The 18,457-nt window shown below is 46.7% G+C and overlaps 2 long non-coding RNA genes across 26 annotated transcripts in view; both read left to right on the top strand.

The window, feature by feature from the left end:
* The window catches only part of LOC102549342 (uncharacterized), a 136,634-nt gene that overhangs the window by 91,239 nt on the left and 26,938 nt on the right, over window positions 1–18,457 (top strand). For 22 of the 25 annotated variants that reach the window (XR_015649977.1, XR_015649960.1, XR_015649953.1 and 19 more), the window contains one exon: window positions 446–610. This is a non-coding gene — a long non-coding RNA (uncharacterized LOC102549342). Of the gene's footprint in view, window positions 1–441; window positions 611–18,457 lie in introns of all 25 variants that reach the window. The other 3 variants (XR_015649993.1, XR_015650009.1, XR_015649984.1) reach the window with 1 other exon arrangement.
* LOC148007286 (uncharacterized) lies at window positions 11,531–13,486 on the top strand. Its single transcript, XR_015650055.1, has 2 exons — window positions 11,531–11,832; window positions 13,017–13,486. It is a non-coding gene; the product is annotated as an uncharacterized LOC148007286 (long non-coding RNA).

The following is an 18,457-nucleotide window of genomic DNA, read 5'->3' on the forward strand; positions in this document are numbered from 1 at the left end:
TATCGATCTTTGTGTATTGATATATACCAAGGTTATTTCTTGTTACATTCGTATAGACCTTTGTATGTTGATACAAAATTGAGGTTATATTTTACCTCAACATACTATGTGTATATGTTTTCAATTTTATTTGAGGTATTGTATCTATAGAATTCTTAAAAATGTAAAGTTCTAGTCCTCTTGAAAGCTGCTATTGTAAACTGTTGGGGCTAAGTAAGAAATGCAAGTTAACAGTCAAATAATCAAACTCACGGTTATGTTGGATTCTAGTCTAGTTAATTACAGTAAGGTGTTTCTAAGGCTATTAAGATAGTAAATAGTTAAGAGCAAACAATGTTTGACAATTCATATATACTATAGATGGTTTGTAAAAACCTCAGAGATCCACAGACTATGGTATTTAAAGTTGTTTTATTATTAAAACCTCTTTTTTGTTATGAGACAGGTCGATCCTGGCAGTACTCCCAGTCCACTTCAAAGGAGATGAACGTTGAAGAACTTCCAGAGTTCACTTCAAATGTGGCCAGCAGCCACTGGGCAGAAAACTGCCCCTTGATTCAGCTGCAGACAGAATGCAGGGAAGTCAACTGCTGAGCTTTGACAAGACACGGTAAGCAGTCCTTCATAATTCTTGCTACACAAACAGGTCTGTCAGATATTCTGGGCCAGAAGGATGAAGACAGATGGTCCAACGTTATAGCGACATTTGTGGAAGATGTTCAGATGGTCAGCTATAGCTCTCATTTCTATAGTTTTGGAAGCTGCTTGCTCTGCACTTCCTGCATACTCAGATAATTTTATTCCTTCTTAAATCTATGACAGGATTGAAGACTCTATAGTTATAGTCTCATATAGAAATTTAAGTTTTTAAAGATTTAAATAGATGTTTTTCGTTTAGTAATGCAACTTATGATTAGAAAATTATTTAGGTACAGAACTCTGAACTCACCAATAGTATAGATAGTAGAATACTTCATCCAAAATTACCAAATACATGTGTACAATATATTATTATATCAATCTTACCTGATAGTCTTCATAATCGTTATTATTGTGTGTAGATCATTATTATCTGAGAAAGAGTCTTTTATTGGACACAAAGGGGCCAATGCAGGCATGATGTGTTTGTGCCCTATGTAAAGACAGTCAAATGCTGACCTCTCTGTCCTCATAACCTGTTGCAATCTGGACACGGCATTGTAATGCTCATTCCAAATATTTCCTGTTTCAAGTTAATGTAAACTATGTTTACCACTTATTCTATGCCTTGTCAATAAAAGCTGATTAGCCAATGGCTGGGTAGAAGGAGACTGAGAAAAGTAAGGGATATCCAGCCATGAGGAGGGTGAGGAGAGAGACCTGGAAAGCACATCTGAAACACAGAAAGCCAGACAAATACTACCATGTAAATACTGGGGGGTGGGGTTGGCTGCCAGATAGCCAGATTATCTCCGAGGATTAAAATAGATCAATAACTACCCAGGTATTATGCAGTAAGGCTTGGTTAAATAAATCTAATTATCTCCATCTCATTCATTTAGGAGCTAGCCATGGGTAGAGAAGAACTTTTTAAAATTGCCATTACAGAGAATCCTACCCTGTTGTTACAAGTCTGGTTAATTGATCTCTTCTTGGTTTAAATATGGTGCTGCAGATGAATTTAGAAATCCACCCATTTCTTTTAGACTTTTCCAACTTGATGGGGTACAGATTTTTAAAGTACTCCCTTATAACGTTCTGAATTTCTTTGATGTCTATTGCGATGTTTCCTTATTCAATTGTGATTCTATTCATTTGGCTCTCTCTTTCTTCCTTCTGGTTGGTTGAGCCAAGGGTCTGTCCATCTTGTTCGTCCTCTCACAGAACCAGCTCCCAACGAGCCCGGCTGCTGGTCTCTTCCAAACAGGCACACAGCAGTCATGGATCTGGAAAGAGCTCAGAAGACAGCCCTGTGCAACACCTCCTTCTAAAAGAAAGCAGAATCCAAACTACATGGTAGATTCTTGTAACACATTAAGATGGCCTCCAACACACTTTAGTCACCAAGCTTCCTCTGATGCAAGTAGGAAGCAACACCCTTCGCTTGGACTTTTATATCCCAGTTTTGTGGTCTCAAAGAACCTGAGAATTAGAGAAAAAAAATGTTCATATTTTAGTAAGAGCCTTGGCACGTTATCAAATGTGCCACATGTGCATATTTTAAAACATGTACATGTGCCATAAATATCATATGACGTTGTCAACAAAAGGTAGACAAGAAGGCACACAGGGTTCAGTGTGCCTACCCCACAGGGAGTGCCGCTCTTAGGAGGTGTGACCTTGTTGAAGGAACTGTGTCGCTGTGGGGTGGGCTTTGAAGCTCTGCCCCGTGTGGAAGAGTCTGCCTTCTCCTGTTTGCCTCTGGAACAAGATGTGGAACTCTCAGCTCCTCCAGTGCCATGTCCGCATGGAGGCTGCCATACTCCCACCTTGATGATGATGGACTGAACCTCGGAACCTGTAAGCCAGCCCCGATTCAATGCTGTCCTTATACGAGTTGCCTTGGTCACGGTGTCTCTTCACAGCAATGGAACCCTGAGGCACATAGACTGAAAAATACTAACAGGTTAACTATAATTGCAGTTTTAGCTCATAGAAGGCATGTGTTCCCTTCGTTTAAATTACAATAGAGATGAATGCCTAGCCCCATGAAGAAAAGTCATTTTATCCACCTCTGGTTCATGCTTAAATCTATCAGAAGTTCCTGGTAGGATCCACAGAAAAAAATTCTTGGCCTCCCATTCCTCTTCAAAAGTTATGAGAGTGATTATTTTCATTTATTATTATTATTATTATTGTTGTTGTTGTTGTTGTTATTTACATTTCTATAAGTGTCCAAGTTTTTATTGTGACATTTATTAGCCATGTTCTGATTTTTCTAGTAGGACGGTTCTCTCAGTATCCTCTCCATGGAGTGACTGTCAACAGTCATTTAATTTGATTATTATTTATTTACTACTTGTAATTCAGAGACTACAGAACACAAAAAGCAACATCTGAAAGAAAAAAAAAAAATCAACCAGCAGACTTTTCTTTCCTGAGCCTGTGATATCATTGTAAAGTAAAACAGAAGCTAGGTGTGGTGGTTTGAATGAGAACGTCCTCGAAGGCTCATGTTTTTAAATGTTTACTCACCAGAGAGTGGCATTGTTAAAAAGGATTAGAAGGATTAGGAGCTCCGGCTTTGTGGGAGGAAGTGTGTCTCTGGAGGTGAGCTTTGAGGGTTCAAAAGCCCATGCCAAACCCAGTGCCTTTCTTCCTGCCTACCAGTCAGGGTGTAGAACGCTAACGGACTAACATCTGAAACTGTCAACAAGGCCCAATTAAATGCTTTCTTTTACAAGGGTCATTTTGGTCATGGTGTCTCTTGACAGCAGTAGGACAGTGACTGAGACACAAGGGTACTGAGGGTTCACAGGGAGGCAACAGAAACAAAAAAGGGGGTTGGGGATTTAGCTCAGTTGTAGAGCACGTGCCTAGCAAGCGCAAGGCCCTGGGTTCGGCACCCAGCTCCGAAAAAAAGAATAAATAAAAAAAAGAAAGAAAGAAAGAAAGAAAGAAAAACAGACAATCCATGCAGAACATAGGAGTCTTGAGAATGTAAAGAATATTTCACCTTAGAGAAAATCAGAGCAGAAAGAGCAGACTTTAAGATGTAGCAGTGCCAGTACCTTGTTTTAAATTTGTTTGTCAATTTATTTACCTCCCAAACGATGCTCTCCTTCCTAGTCCCTTCCTCACAGAGTCCCTCGTCCCTCTCCTGTCTCCTCTGAGAGGGTGGGCTCCTTCCCCTGGGTATTTCCCCACCCTGGCACATCAAGTCTCTGCCAGATTCGGTGCATCCTCTCCCGCTGAGACCAGACAAGGCAGCCGTGAAGACTGAACTATCTGTCTGCTACACATGAGCCTGGGGCCTTATTCCAGCCCATACATGTTCTTTGGTTGGTGGCTCAGAGATTTGTTGATTCTATTTGTCTCCCTGTAGGGTTCTCATCTACTTCAGGGCCTTCAACTCCTCCCCCATCTCTTCCATAAATGTCCCCAACTTTGTTAATGCCAACTGGGTATCTGCATCTGTTTCATCCAGCTGCTGGGTAGAGCTGCTCTTTAGAACAGTTTCGCTAGGCTCCTGTCTGCAAGCATAACACATGGAGAGCCCTTGGTGCTGCTTCGAGGACATTGGCAAGAATATTTACTTTGGTCAAGGAGGACAAGGAAGTACCTCAGATAGGAATGTTTACATTGGGCTACTACAAGGTAAATACAGCCGAGGAATGTATCTTGTTCCTTTTATGTTGATCATCCCGATGGGACTGTGTTTATGGCCTTGTTTGACTGCTTTGTTTGTTCCTTGACCACTTTGTCATTGATCTAGGAACTGACCCTGTACTTTGTATGTACCTAGAATGGTATAAAAGCAGACTGGGGGAAAAAAAAACCCGCTTCAGCCTCAGAACTGGCTGAAGTCGTGTTATAATGATGTCTAATTCTCTCTCTCTCTCTTCCTCACTCCCTCCCTTGAGACCCTGTTTGCTGACTGGGCTGGCTTGTCAGTAACAAAGTATCATTAATAATACAGGGATTGAGGGGTTGGGGATTTAGCTCAGTGGTAGAGCGCTTGCCTAGCAAGCGCAAGGCCCTGGGTTTGGTCCCCAGCTCTGAAAAAAAGAAAAGAAGAAAAAAAAAATAATGCAGGGATTGGCGCTGGTCCATGGGATGGGTGTTGAGCTGGCCCGGTTATTAGTTGGCCTTTCATTTGGTCTCTGCTCCATCCCTGCACTTCTTTTAGACAGGGTAAAATTTAGGGTCAAAAATTTTATTAATGGGTTGGTGTTCTTATCTCCATTGGGTTCCTGCCCGGCTACGAGAGGTGGCCTTTTCAGGTTCCATGTTCCCAATGTTAGGCATCTCTGCTAAGGTCACCCTCATGGACTCCTGGGAGCCTCCCCTATCCCAGGTCTCTGACTTCCTAGAGACACCGCCCTCCATATACACAGCTCCAGATTTCTACTCATTCTTCTGGCCCTCTGGGCCTCTCTCCTGTCTTTCCCTGAATCTGATCCTGGCTACCCATCCTCCCTCCTTCTCCTTCTCCTCCTCCTCCCCTTTCCCTCCCAGTCCTTCCTCCATCTGCCTCCTGTAACTGTTTTGTTTCCCCTTCTAAGTGTGATTCAACCATCCTTGCTTGGGCCTTCCTTCTCACTTATCTTCTTTGGGTCTGTGGGGTGTAATCATGAGTACATACCATGCACGTCCTTTTGGGTCTGGATTACCTCACTCAATATGATATTTTCTAGTACCATCTATTCGCTGGCGAAATTCATGATGTCCTCGTTTTTAAGAGTTGAATAGTAAAGTGTTTCATAGTGCCAATGAACCACATTTTCTGTATCCGTTCTTCTTTTGGGGGACATCTGGGTTGTTTTCAGTTTCCGGCTATTACAAATAAAACTGCTATGAACATAGTAGAGAACGTGCCCTGGGGGGATGGTGGAGTTTCTTTTGGGTGTATGCCCAGGAGTGGTATATCTCGGTCTTAAGGCAGAAACATTTCCAATTTTCTGAGAAACCACCAGATTGATTTATAGAGTGGTTGTACAAGTTTGCCATCCCACCAGCAATGGAGGAGTGTCCTCCTTTCTCCACATCCTCGCCAGCATGTGCAAAGTCAATACCTTAAGCCTGCTGCCCAAGCAGGCTGATCCATCTTCGCACTGGGGTGCACACTAGCAGCAACTTGTCTGGTGTCTGGGTATCCTTTGGGTCCTGTGCACTTGGTTTGTCCGCTGCTAAAAATGTCTTCCCAGGTTTAGTCATTTGAAAGTGTCAGTTCCTGTTGGTAGCTGCCTCATGTTGGAGGCAGATGGCTGGGAAAACTCTTAAGTCTTCTCTAGAAAGCAGTAAATACATCATGCAAAACAATGCACCAACCCAAAACGATTGTGTTACTGCTCCCTTCAACTATACAGGAAATGCTTTGACTCTCGTCATGTGGTGATAGAGCCCATGTCGGAGTCTCTTCCGGGTCCCCCAGTCCCATGATCCCATTAGGAATCCCATCTCCACAGGGAGATGAAATAAAACGGGAAACACGGTGAAGGATCGGGATGTGTGTCTGATTGCCGGTGGCACAGGAAGTCCCAGGGGTGCAGTGATCCTCTGAGGGCTCTGTGATACTGGAAAACATCGCAGTTGTCACCGTTTTGATAATGTTGCTAGCCAGGCTAATGGCAAGGTCACATGGTCACCTCTACCTTAATGAAGGCAACAGCCACGATGGCAACAAAGACACTTGGTTTCTTTTTGATTGTGGGATGTGCTCAGCTCCATAAAATGAGCCCATATCTCACCAGGGCATGAGCGCATGGGGTGCAAATAAAAAAAAAAAAAAACAAAAAACAGGGCTGGAGAGATGGCTCAGCGGTTAAGAGCACCCGACTGCTCTTCCAGAGGTCATGAGTTCAATTCCCAGCAACCACATGGTGGCTCACAACCATCTGTAAAGAGATCCAATGCCCTCTTCTGGTGTATCTGAAGACAGCTACAGTGTACTTATGTATAATAAATGAATAAATCTTTTAAAAAAATTAAAAAAAAACAGCTACCCCTTTATTTCTCAAGCAAGTGTCTGAGTTAGATTAGCATAGACATAACAGAAGAAAGTACCCTGTGGTGTGCAGTCCCCAAAGAGCGGGGTAACAGAGGAAGGAATCCCAAGGTCTCAAAGACAGGAGAGTCCATATGTCTCCACACAAATGGAACTGTGAATTCAATGTCATCTGGGTCTTTGATTTCACTCAGCTTCCAGGCAAAGGAACCCAAAAAGGCAGCAGAAGGAGTAGGGCAGGTGAGACCAGCAGCCCTGTGTGGCCTCTGTAACCATGGCCCCCCCTTTGTCCCATGAGTGCACGGCTTGGACTGAGAGCAGACAGACACTTTGCATGTTGGCTGGACCTTTAGTCACGAGACTCATTTCTTACAAATAGGCAGCCCCGGTTTAAAAACCTTGGTAGCTGTGGATGGTGATCTGCAAAGTAAGGCAGTTGCCTGGGGAACCTTGCAAAAACAGTATGGCATCAAGCTCTCTTCCCACACACTGGATTCCGTGTCTCCTAGGTTCTCTGAGGGAACCGGGTGGAGAAGGAAAGAAGGGAGTCTCTCATGCCCAGTGAGGAAGACGAGGAGATACACTTAGTGTTTTACCTCCCACCGCATGGCCATAGGTCTGAAAATAAGGTCTGATGGTTCTCCTGTGGGGAGAAGGAAAGGCGTTTTGCGTTGTTCAGTCTCCCCTCAGTCAGTGAATGGAGGGGCATGTTCAGTGGGCTGGAAGAGCCTAGGGTCAGTGGGAGGTGTTTGTTCCCCACATCTGGAGAAAGGAGGTTAGTTTCCACTGAACTTGGTTTCACATTGGTATTTCTCATTCTGCTTCCTAAGTTGAGAGTCCCCTAGAGACACAACCCCCAGTGCTAAGGGGGAGGTTTCTTGTATCTGAACTGAGAATCTGTAACGAGGAAGTGTCTTTCACCACTTTGGTATGTTCCAACAACAGGGGCAATATTTTGTCAGCTGGGTGATTTTCTTACCTTGGTCTGTGCACACAGCTGTCTGGTCGCCATGGCGTTTGGCTGGGTCCTTCGCCCACGTTGACCAGATTGACCCTGGAGGCCACGGAAACATGTATGGGGAAGTGAGTTGTCCAAGGGAGCAGATCGGAGCCCAGAGGAGCCTTGAAACTGTTTCCTTGAAGGGAAAAGGTGCAGCAGAGCCAATGTTCGGCAATGTGCATGGTTTGAGCAAGCAGGTGCATATGTAAGAGCTTCATGAGACACGTGAGGTTGATGGGATATTGGCCCTTGGAGGCTAGCCATCTTTGAAAGAAAAGTGAGTACTTCTTGGAGTGCAAGTTTGCTCAGAACACTTGTATATTAATGATGTTCCTGAGGCTGGTGAGCTAGAGCAATGGGTAGTGTTGTTTGCTAAGCAATGGAGACAACACGTGATCCATCACTGGAGCCCTTGTAAAGGTGGAAAGACAGAACTGTTTCCATGAATTTGTCCTCCATCTTTCAAAGACAGACAGTGCCCAAGCCCTATATCACACTAAAATGTTATTTTAAATTACATTTATATAGTTAGGCTCTCTCTCTCTCTCTCTCTCTCTCTCTCTCTCTGTGTGTGTGTGTGTGTAAAAGGGACATTATGTGTATGTGTACATCTCTGTGTGTGCATATGAACACATGTGTGCATGTGTGTGTGTGATTGAATAGGGTAGTGGACAGAGGAAAGAGGCCTAAAACCCCTGATCAGGATCCACAAGGGACTTTATAGGACATTTACTTAGTGGCCACTTCTCCGTGTTTGTCTACACTTTCTGCTTCTGTCTCTATTCTCTTCCTCTCCCTCTCCCTCTCCCTCCCTCCTCCCCTCCTTTACTCTCCCTCTCCCTCTCCCTCTCCCCCGCCCGTGTGTGTGTGTGTGTATGCACGTGTGTGTATGTGTGTATATGTGTGTTGTGTGTATTGTGATGTGTGTATATATGCATGTGTGTGAGCATGTGTGTATGTGTGTATATGTGTGTATGTGTGTGCGCATGTGTATGAGTGTGTATGTGTATGTGTGTATGTGTGTATGTGTATGTATATGTGTGTATGTGTATGTGTGTGCATATGTGTGTGAGTATGTGTATGTGTGTGTATATGTGTGTATGTGTGTGTATGCATGTGTGTGTGGTATGTGTATGTGTGTGGTATGTGTATGTGTGTGTGCATGTGCATGAGTGTGTATATGTGTGTATATGTGTGTATATGTGTATGTGTGTATGTATGCATGTGTGTATGTGTGTGGTATGTGTATGTGTGTGTGCATGTGCATGAGTGTGTGTATGTGTGTGCATGTGTGTGAGTTTGGGTATGTGTGTATGTGTGTGTATGTATGTGTGGTGTGTGTGTGTGTGTGTGTGTGTGTTTGTAGTGTTTTACCAGCACATATTTCTGTACATCATTACACGTCTGGTACCCCAGAGGCCAGAGGAGGGCATCAGATCCCCTGGGACTAGAGTTCAAAAGGTTGTGAGCCACTGTGTGGTTGAAAGGAATCCAGGTCCTCTGGCCCTGACCCACCTTTCCAGCTCCTCCCCTAGGCATCTCTTGAGTGAGCTCTGCCATATGAAAGCGGGTGGGGACAGGCTTCTCGTCTTTGTCAGCTGCCTTCTTTCTCAACACAGCCTTTTCAGCCTCTTCCCTCCTGCCGCAGGAGTTAGTGGGGCAGAGATACACAGGGAGACAGAGGGAATCAGAATGGAGGATCGTGCAACGCTCGGTGGTGAGAAAAGTAGGAAATGTGAGCAAGAGAGGAAATACGGACTGCGTGAAGGATGCTGGACATTCCCCAGGAGGAGGAAGAGCAGTTTCAGGGAGACTGTAGTGCGTCAGGAAGACCCAAGAACACAGAGTGGGCGAGCGTCCAGGAGTGCTTCATGCACTTGCTGATTGGGTCACTTGGGTTAGGACTGGACAGCAAGTCCCAGCTGAGGGGTGAAATAGAGAGCACGCTCGGGAATCCCACATGGAAATGCATGGGAGATTGTAGCTCTCCACCACTGAGCTGCAGCCCAGCTCCCAATGCCCAGACCCATCGCCCAGGACCACACTGGGATCAACCAGGACTGTTCCTGTCACAGGACCCTGGACTCATGGCCCTTATTTGTTCAGTAGAAATTCCACGACAGGAAATAGGTACAGAGTGGTTGTCACTAGAGTCCTTGAACTGTACACGAGACCATTGGGGGCGTCCTCCTTCCGATGGCAGAGGTCACATGCCAGGAACCTGCACACATAGCCTTCTCAACTGTCAAAGGTCTTTCCCCATTGAAGGTCACCCCTTCCCAGGGCCCATGGTCCTGTACCACTGGCAATTCTTCTGCTACAGGTGACCAAAAAGCCCACTCTTGCTGTCGTGTTCTAAAGAGCAAAGTCCTTAGGCAGCAGTTTCTATCCTGCTGGCCACTGGCCCCCTAGTTCATTATCTGCCTTTCTTTCTGCTGATCCTGAAGGCCAGGCTGTAGGGTTGTGTTGATGAGGACATGAGGACAATGTCCTCCCCTCGCCACTGTGATACATGAGCAGCGCAGCTAACAGGACTGGTCACCGCCAGGCTGGAGAGATGGGGACACTGCAGTTGGTGGTTTGGCTTGTTGGACATTGACCTTCAGGAAATACTGAGCCCCATCAACATGAAAAGCACGTGCAGCCATCAGTACAGAGAAAGAGTGTCTGTGGAGTACGGATGACAACTTGCAGGTCGGCTTTATCCACCGAATCATCTCAGCCGCCCTAATTTGGGCTGGGCATGCACATGCATGCACACGCGTGAGAATCTGGTCCCACGTAACCCAGGGAGTCCCCATGCTGCTGTGTCAAGGACCAGGCTGCTGTGACTATAGGTGTGCACCCCAGCCCTGCTTTCTGTGCTGCTGCGGATCAAATCTAGGCCGTTGTAGAGCCAGGCAAGCACTCAAGCAATGGCACGACATTTGCAGCCTTGTAAACTCCTTTTGGATCCTTTAAATGACTTTCTCAATCGCTAAAAGGACGTGAGATGCGATGTGGCAGGAGCTTCCTGAGAAAGAACAAGACACACAATCGTCCCCTCCTTTAAGTGTCAGCCTATGTGGCCTATCAATCTCCTGAGCAGGAAGCCACCTCTCAGGAAGGCTGTCTGTGCAGACACTTTGGAACACAGGACCCAGCCCACCTAACCACGCAGCCTCTGGCCCTCTGGCTATCGTCTACCCTGAGGGCCTTCCGTCTGCAGTGGGCCTTTGATGCCCACCCTCACTCTCCGGCATGCCTCCCTGTTTCTCTAAGAAACCTGCCATTCTCCTGTATGATGCCCTGTTCTTGTCTGAATTCATCTGGCAGACATTAAAGGACTAGGGTGCAGGGCAGAGGACGGGACAGAGACCCCAGCACCTGTACCTCTCACTGCTTTGAATGGAATCCCTTCCACTGAAGGCCAGAGAAGGTTCAGATGACACTAGACAAGGGAGAAGGGTCCCTTCCTTGTTTGGGTCTGTGCTGGGAGCTACATAGGTGCTAGTTGTCACACCCCTTGGCCCCTTTGGTAGTGGGCAGTGTAGGTGAGCAGGCTAAGGACGGAGAGGTGAAGCTCCTTGTCGGTTGCATGAGGAACTAAGGACACACACTTGATGGCACAGTTGTGGCTCCAAGAATCCACAGGTCCTGCAGAGCCATCTGAGGGGAGACAGGCAATACTTGTCTCGTGAGGAGAGCTGTCATGGGGCCTGTGACCTGCGAAAGGAAGCAAGAGAAGAGTCACCAGAGCGCGGAAAGGCGGAGCCGACCTAAGACTTGCGATTTGTAGCTGCAGGAGCGGGTGGTAGACATGGTGAGGGCTGACGGTTGGTGATGCGCATGGCCGGTTAGAGAATTTGCATGCTACAGGGTCTGTTTTGCAGACTGAGATTATTAGACCAGAGGAGAGGCAAGAAAGACAGACTTGGATCATTTGGGGCAGGAGTTCTCCCAGATCACAGAGCTGAGATCAATCTTTCCTCTGGGGTATGTGTCAGTGACATGCTCCTATGAAGACAAGGAACGCAATTCTCACACACAGCAGAGTGTCCTAAAGGAGATGAGTGCTCAGGACCCCCAGAGGGAGGGGAAGGCTGAGCAAGAGGAACCGGCTCCTGACGTGTGGTTTCCTCAGACCTGCCCCACTAGGTGGACTGAATCTCCCTTCAGCTGACCTGTTCTCCGTGGCTGGGAAGGGGTGAGGACCTACAGCAACTGGGGGCTGGGGAGAGAAGATCTGCTCTGTGAGCCAGACAGTGGACAGTGGCTGGTGTCCAGGGTGCCATGGTGGGGACAGGTGGTGGAACCTTCTGGTTCCCCGTGGTCAGTGGCTGTGCTTACCTTGGGTGGACAGTGTTGGCTTGTCCTCACTGCGAATGCTCTTACTTCTTGCTCTAGATAAGTGGGAGAAACTGTCACTGTTGTTTGGTTCCTCGGTTGGGGAGCACCCTGGGAGCCCCCTGGGAGCACCCTGTGAGCTATGACTCCTGGGAGCTGCTTGGCGTCCTCACTAAGCATTCACACTGTGGCTGCCGCTGCCTTTCTTGGTGCTGTGTCCTTTTCTAAGCTGTCCCCTCCCCTCCCCTAACCTCCCCTCCCCTCCCAGCCTTTGCTCCTTTCCCCTGTCATTTTTTATCTTTCTACCTGGTGCCGGGGATGGTACTTGGGGTGAGCAGATCTTTTGAGTGCTCTGCACAGTCTGTCTACACACACACACACACACACACACACACACACACACGCACACCACACACATACACACACACACGCATGTACACACACACACGCACACCACACACACACATGCATGCACACACACACACCACACACACACATGCATGCACACACACACGCACACCACACACACACACGCACACCACACACACATGCATGCACACACACACACACCACACACACACATGCATGCACACACACACGCACACCACACACACACACGCACACCACACACACATGCATGCACACACACACGCACACCACACACACACATGCATGCACACACACAGGCACACCACACACACACACGCGCGCACACACACACACATGCATGCACACACACAGGCACACCACACACACACACGCGCGCACACACACACACATACACACACACACACACACGCTCACACCCTTTGACTCCCACTGGCAGGTTCTTCTTTCTCACTGACTGTCCTAGAGGACCTGATTCTCCTGCCTTCCTAGATGACCTCAGTCCTTCCCCCCATCCCTGCTGCTGTGATGACACATGTCAGAATTTACAGTGACATTTGGGTTCCCTTGAGGTTACTCTTCATTGGTTAGCTTACTGCCCTCTGCTGTTTTTCCTGCATCCTTTGTTTGCTTTCCTGCATCCTTCATTTCTTTTAGGCATTGGCCCTTATCTGGCTTCCGGCAGAAAGAAGACGACAATGTATCCGTTCCTCTCGACTTCACAGGGATGGGAGTGACCATCAGCAACAGACAATGGACCCAGGACCCAGGACGACAGGGATCTGAGAACTACAACTGATTATTGAGAAACAGCCCACAAAGCAAAGGGGGAAAGGAGATGGAGTCCAGAGACCAGGTGGTGACAGCCTGTGACCTCCCACATATGGAGTAGATGGTAGAAGACCAGTCGCTTTACCTGCCATGAGCTGAGGGGTGACCAACTACAGATATTAACATGAGCAGCCCCAGCAGACGTGAGCAGCGATGGCAGAAACACCCAAGGCGTTGTCTGAGCTACGCGCAGTAGCTTCAAAATGGCTAGAAGAAAATATTATATACATATAAAATGTATAATATATAATATGTAATCACATAATTATTTAAAATTAAATATTTGTATATAAATGAAATACATGTATATTTATATGCTTAAATAAAACCTATTCATATAAGTATATATTGATATTTTTTAAATGTTATATAATTATATACAAGTTATATAGTTATATATATGTATTCTTATAGGATTATTTATAGTATTTAAAAATATATGAATGTATGAATTAGCGTAAGTATAGAGTATAATTGTCTTAGGGTTTTACTGCTGTGAACAGACACCGTGACCAAGGCAACTCGTATAAGGACAACATTTTACTGGGGCTGGCTTACAGGTTCAGAGGTTCAGTCCATCATCATCAAGGAGGGAGCCTGGCAGCATGCAGGCAGGCAGAGATGAGAGTTCTACATCTTCATCTGAAGGCTGCTAGGAGAAGACTGGCTTCCAAGCAGCTAGGATGAGGGTCTTAAAGCCCACACCCACAGTGATACACCCACTCCAATAGGGCCACACCTTCTAATAGTGCCACTCCCTGGGCCAAGCATATTCAACCCATGACAATAATAATACATAATTGTTGTATATTATATTTTATATATTATAAAGATATTGTGTTTATTATATGGTATAATTATATATAAAACACACACACACACACACACATATATATATATATATATATATATATATATATACTCTACCATAAAAACAGCATACAGAAAAGAATCCTGTGCAAGGTCGCAGTAAATGGCACACACGGGAGAGGAAACAATGCCTTCTCCATCCATAACTTCCATCTCCCTGGATTAAATCAGACTTGGGTCCTCAGAAATATTCAGAAAACCCAGAGGTGGGCTGCACATCTGTAGGAGCAGCACCTGGACGTGGAGGCAGGGGGATCGAGAGTCCAAGACAATCGTCATCTCCGTCCTGAGAGGATGCCTGGGCTGGGACCTGGTTCCCCAAAGGAAGCAAAAGGTCCCCAACCAAACAAAACCTCTCAGAACAGCGGTGTCTGCACTGAAAGCTCCACAGACGTTTGCTGGCCTCGTTCCTCGCTCACAGACACTGCGCGTGGTCTAGCTCTGGCGTTGTCTCTCATGCCGGAACCTGAACATGACACACAGCGTGTGCGAGGATTCAGACTCACCTGGAAACACTGCCATCTTTGCAAGGAACAAGACCACCCACGGGTTCTGGTATCAGTGCGTCTCCTGGAGCCTTTTCCCATGGGTCCCAAGGACCACATGCCAGACTCAGGGCTTAACTCTTAGCCACTTTGTAATTGGGTTTTCCTGCTGGGATTTTAGTTGTACAGAAGCCATGTAGAGATAGGTTCTTGCTCTGTAGCCAAGGCTGGCCTTCCTCCATCTGCATCTCCCGGGTGTGGGGAAACTGACACCGTGTCTCAGCCTATGGGTGTCTCAGCTGATGGTTGTCTCTCTGTCACAGCACTGGTAAGAACAGAATCCCGCAGTAATCTGCATGGGGGATGGTACAGTGGGTACAAAAGCTTCATGCACACATTTGACGATCTGAGTTCAATCCCTGAAACCCAGGTAGAGGTGGAAGACAAGAACTGACTTCCTGTTGCTATCCTCTGACCTCCACACTGGTACCATGACTCTCGTGTTATCATAAAACAATAAAAATGTTTTTGTAAAAAGAGAATAAGCCCAGGAGTGTATATACGAGGAGAGCTTCGCTCACTCACCATGGCCAGGAGAAATGGGTTGCTCTTTTTAGAGACAAAGTCTTGGGTCATCTCACCTGGTACATCCCAGTTTTCAGCTTCTGCTTGTAAATTATCCGGCTGCTTCGTGACAGCTGCCTCCTCCTTGTGAGCTCCAAAGCATTGGTTTTCCCTTGCAGAACCACAAGGTGTGGAATCCACTGCCATTTCCAATACAAGTCATGTTCACATCGTCGCCGCCTTTAAAAGACTTTTTGGAAATTTGGATTTCAGGCTTTGACAGTGGCTCTGTGGAGAAACGAGAATGAGACCAACCAAGGGGAGTCATTTCTCTCCAGTGTCAGTTTTCAGGCCCAACTCTGTACAGTATAAACCTCCCCAAGGTCGTCCCCGACTCTCAGAGACCATGAGTCTCAGTTGAGGAGATAGAGTGTAGTCAACAAGACCCAGGTTCTTAGAGCATCTCATGCCTTAGCCTGGAGTTTGTCTCTTGGAATCAGTGTCTCCCACACCCAGGTGTTCACCACCTTCCCCATGAGATGTGAGTGCACTGGTTGTCTCGGGCTCAGTACCGTTGGTCGGCGCCATGACATTTTCCTGTGGGTCTTTGCACGGCACTCACATCCATCCCATCTTTCCTCTCATCTGTCCCCTGCTTTCTTGTCCACATCGTCCTGCAAAATGTCCCCTTCGGCATTTACATCCACATCCATACATGTATACATGTACACGGATCCATGTGCATGTACGGGTGTACACACATGTATACATGTACACAGGTCCATGCACATGTACGTGTGTACATGGAACCATGCACAGGTATGGGTGTACACAGATCCATGTGCATGTAAACGTGTACACACACACATACATGTACACAGATCCATGTGCATGTATATGTGTACATGGAACCATGCGCAGGTATGGGTATACACAGATCCATGTGCATGTACGGGTGTACACGGATCCATGCACAGGTATGCGTGGACCTGTATCCCCAATAGTGCTGGAGTGAACATGTGTGTGCAGGTAACTGTGGTGTACTGACTTAGATGGCCTTACTCCCAGGGGAGGGACAGCAGATAATGATATAACAGTTACAGATCTCGGTGTTGAGGAACCGCAGGACCGATGAGCAGGCTGCCGCCAGAGAGATCCCCGGTGTGGGATGCATGGCTTCTGTTCGCCTTGGTTCTAAGCAGCGTTTCTCAGCACTTGCTTTCGTGCCAGCCAGTCTGACTGGGGTGCCCTGTGAGCTCAGTGCTGTTCTCACTGAGTTACACCTCCCATGACTCCGTGTGTTCTTCCTCCACTGACCCGTTTGTAAACTGGGAGGTCGTTTTCTGTTCTTTAAATTTTCGGGGGAGCCAGGTAGTAGTTGCTCACACTTAATCCCAAAACTCGGGAGGCAGAGGGCAGTGAATCTCTGAGTTCAAGGTCAACCTGAGCTACAGAGTGAGTTCCAGGGCAGCCAGGGCGACACAGGGAAACCCTGTCCAAAAAAAGAGTAAAATAAAATGTTAGTCTTTTTGAGGTGATTTGTGTTCTTGGTGTGCACATGTTCATGTGTGCCCTCATGTGTGAGTGTGATTGCATGCCCTTATGTATGCATAGAGAGGCCAGACAAGAATGTCAGAGCCACAATACCATTCCAGCTTTTACATGATGGCTGGACATCAGAACTCAGGTCCTCGTGCTTCGATAGGACGCAAATTATCCAATGTGTCATGTCCTGGGCCTCTTGAGTTCTTTACATGTTCTTAGTATTAATCTCCTCATATATATTCTTCCATTCTGAAGGCTGTCGGTTTACTCTGATAATCATTGCAGGGAAGGGGCTTTTGAGATTTCACAGAATTCCTTGACAATTTTGCCTGTTGGTCTCTGGCTATGCCTTCATCTCAAAATGGCTTCGCTGTGGCCATCTTGTGATTCATTCAATTTCATGCCTCCTGCTTTAAGCCATTGTGAATGTTTCCTGTAGACCAGGCAGGCTCGGGACTCACCGTGTTGCCAAGGATGAGCTAAAACATCTGATTCTCTTACTGGGAGTTCATGTGTGTACCACAGTGGTCCGACCGTGCGTAGCTGGAGAGCAAGCCCCAGGCTTCACCGATGGTAGGCAAGCACTCCAGTGACTGAGGTGTGCCCCAGCCCTGTGAACTGATTTTGCTACAGAGTGAGAGGGGGCGTCTCCTCTCTTCTCCCCCACGTGGGTGTGCAGGCTCCACCCCCTTTGTTGAGAAGTATCACGTCTCAGGCATGTGCTCGGACGACTTCTTTGACAAGTAGGTGGCTATAGCTGTCTGTGTCCATTCGAAGGGCTCCCTAGACATCTTAAACACTTTCCGGGACTGGCCTTTTCCCCTGAGAAATATTTCATGTGACCCCAGGTACCTAGGTACATAAAGCACACACACTATTCAAATCGTTACTGATAACCAGTCAGAACTGCATTTAAAGTCCGTTAGTATGTGCGTGATGTTAGCTTTTATTAAACATGAGCTCGCACTTCCTCCTAATGAGCAGGGAGTGTCCATTGCTTTCTCCCCAACTCCTCTCTGAGTACTGGATAGCAGTGCACATCATGTGCAACGCTCACACACTTGGAAAGTATTTGATTACACAAGCCCCCTCCATACCTGCTCCAGAATGTCAGAAGCATGTGTATGACTGTTTTCACATGCCTGCAAGTTCTATCTAATCCCAAGTCAAATTTACTGGCTTTTCATCTTTCTGAGACAGGGTCTCTCCATAGATCTGACACTGGGATCAAAGGTGGACAACCCTCACGTCTGACTCCTAAGGATCTTTTTACATTATTTATTTCATGTTATGTATGCGGGTGTTTGCTCCCGTGTGTGCCTGCGAACCATGTGCTTGTTTGATGCTCATGGAGGCCATGGGGGGAAGCCTCAGGCTCCATGGAACTGGAGTCACAGGCAGTTCCGAGCTGCCACATGAGTTCTGGGAATTCAACTTGAGTCCTCACTGAGCCATCAGTCCAGCTCCCTCTGACTGATTTTTAAATTAAAATTGCTCACTGATGGTTTCCTCGAAGTGTTTATTACCCACAGAATTCTGAAGTGGACGCTTAAGGGTTCTTTGGAAAGTGAGTTGTGTTGGATGGTGTTTTGCTGGGGCAAACACATGAAGGAATGTTGTTCTGAAGCAGACACAGGAGAAAGGATGTTCTGCTATAGCAAGCACGTGAGAGGACACGTGATTCTTTGCTAACAACACACATGTATTGGTTCACCTTACCTTACATTGTGTAGTTGAGCTGCATCAAAAAAACTTCTGGTGGTGTGCTGCAGTTTCTTGCTGCTTCCAGGGGCTCTGGCTGAT

The sequence above is a fragment of the Rattus norvegicus genome, chromosome 1, assembly GCF_021556685.1.
Source record: "Rattus norvegicus strain SHRSP/BbbUtx chromosome 1, alternate assembly SHRSP_T2T, whole genome shotgun sequence".
Taxonomy (NCBI): domain Eukaryota; kingdom Metazoa; phylum Chordata; class Mammalia; order Rodentia; family Muridae; genus Rattus; species Rattus norvegicus.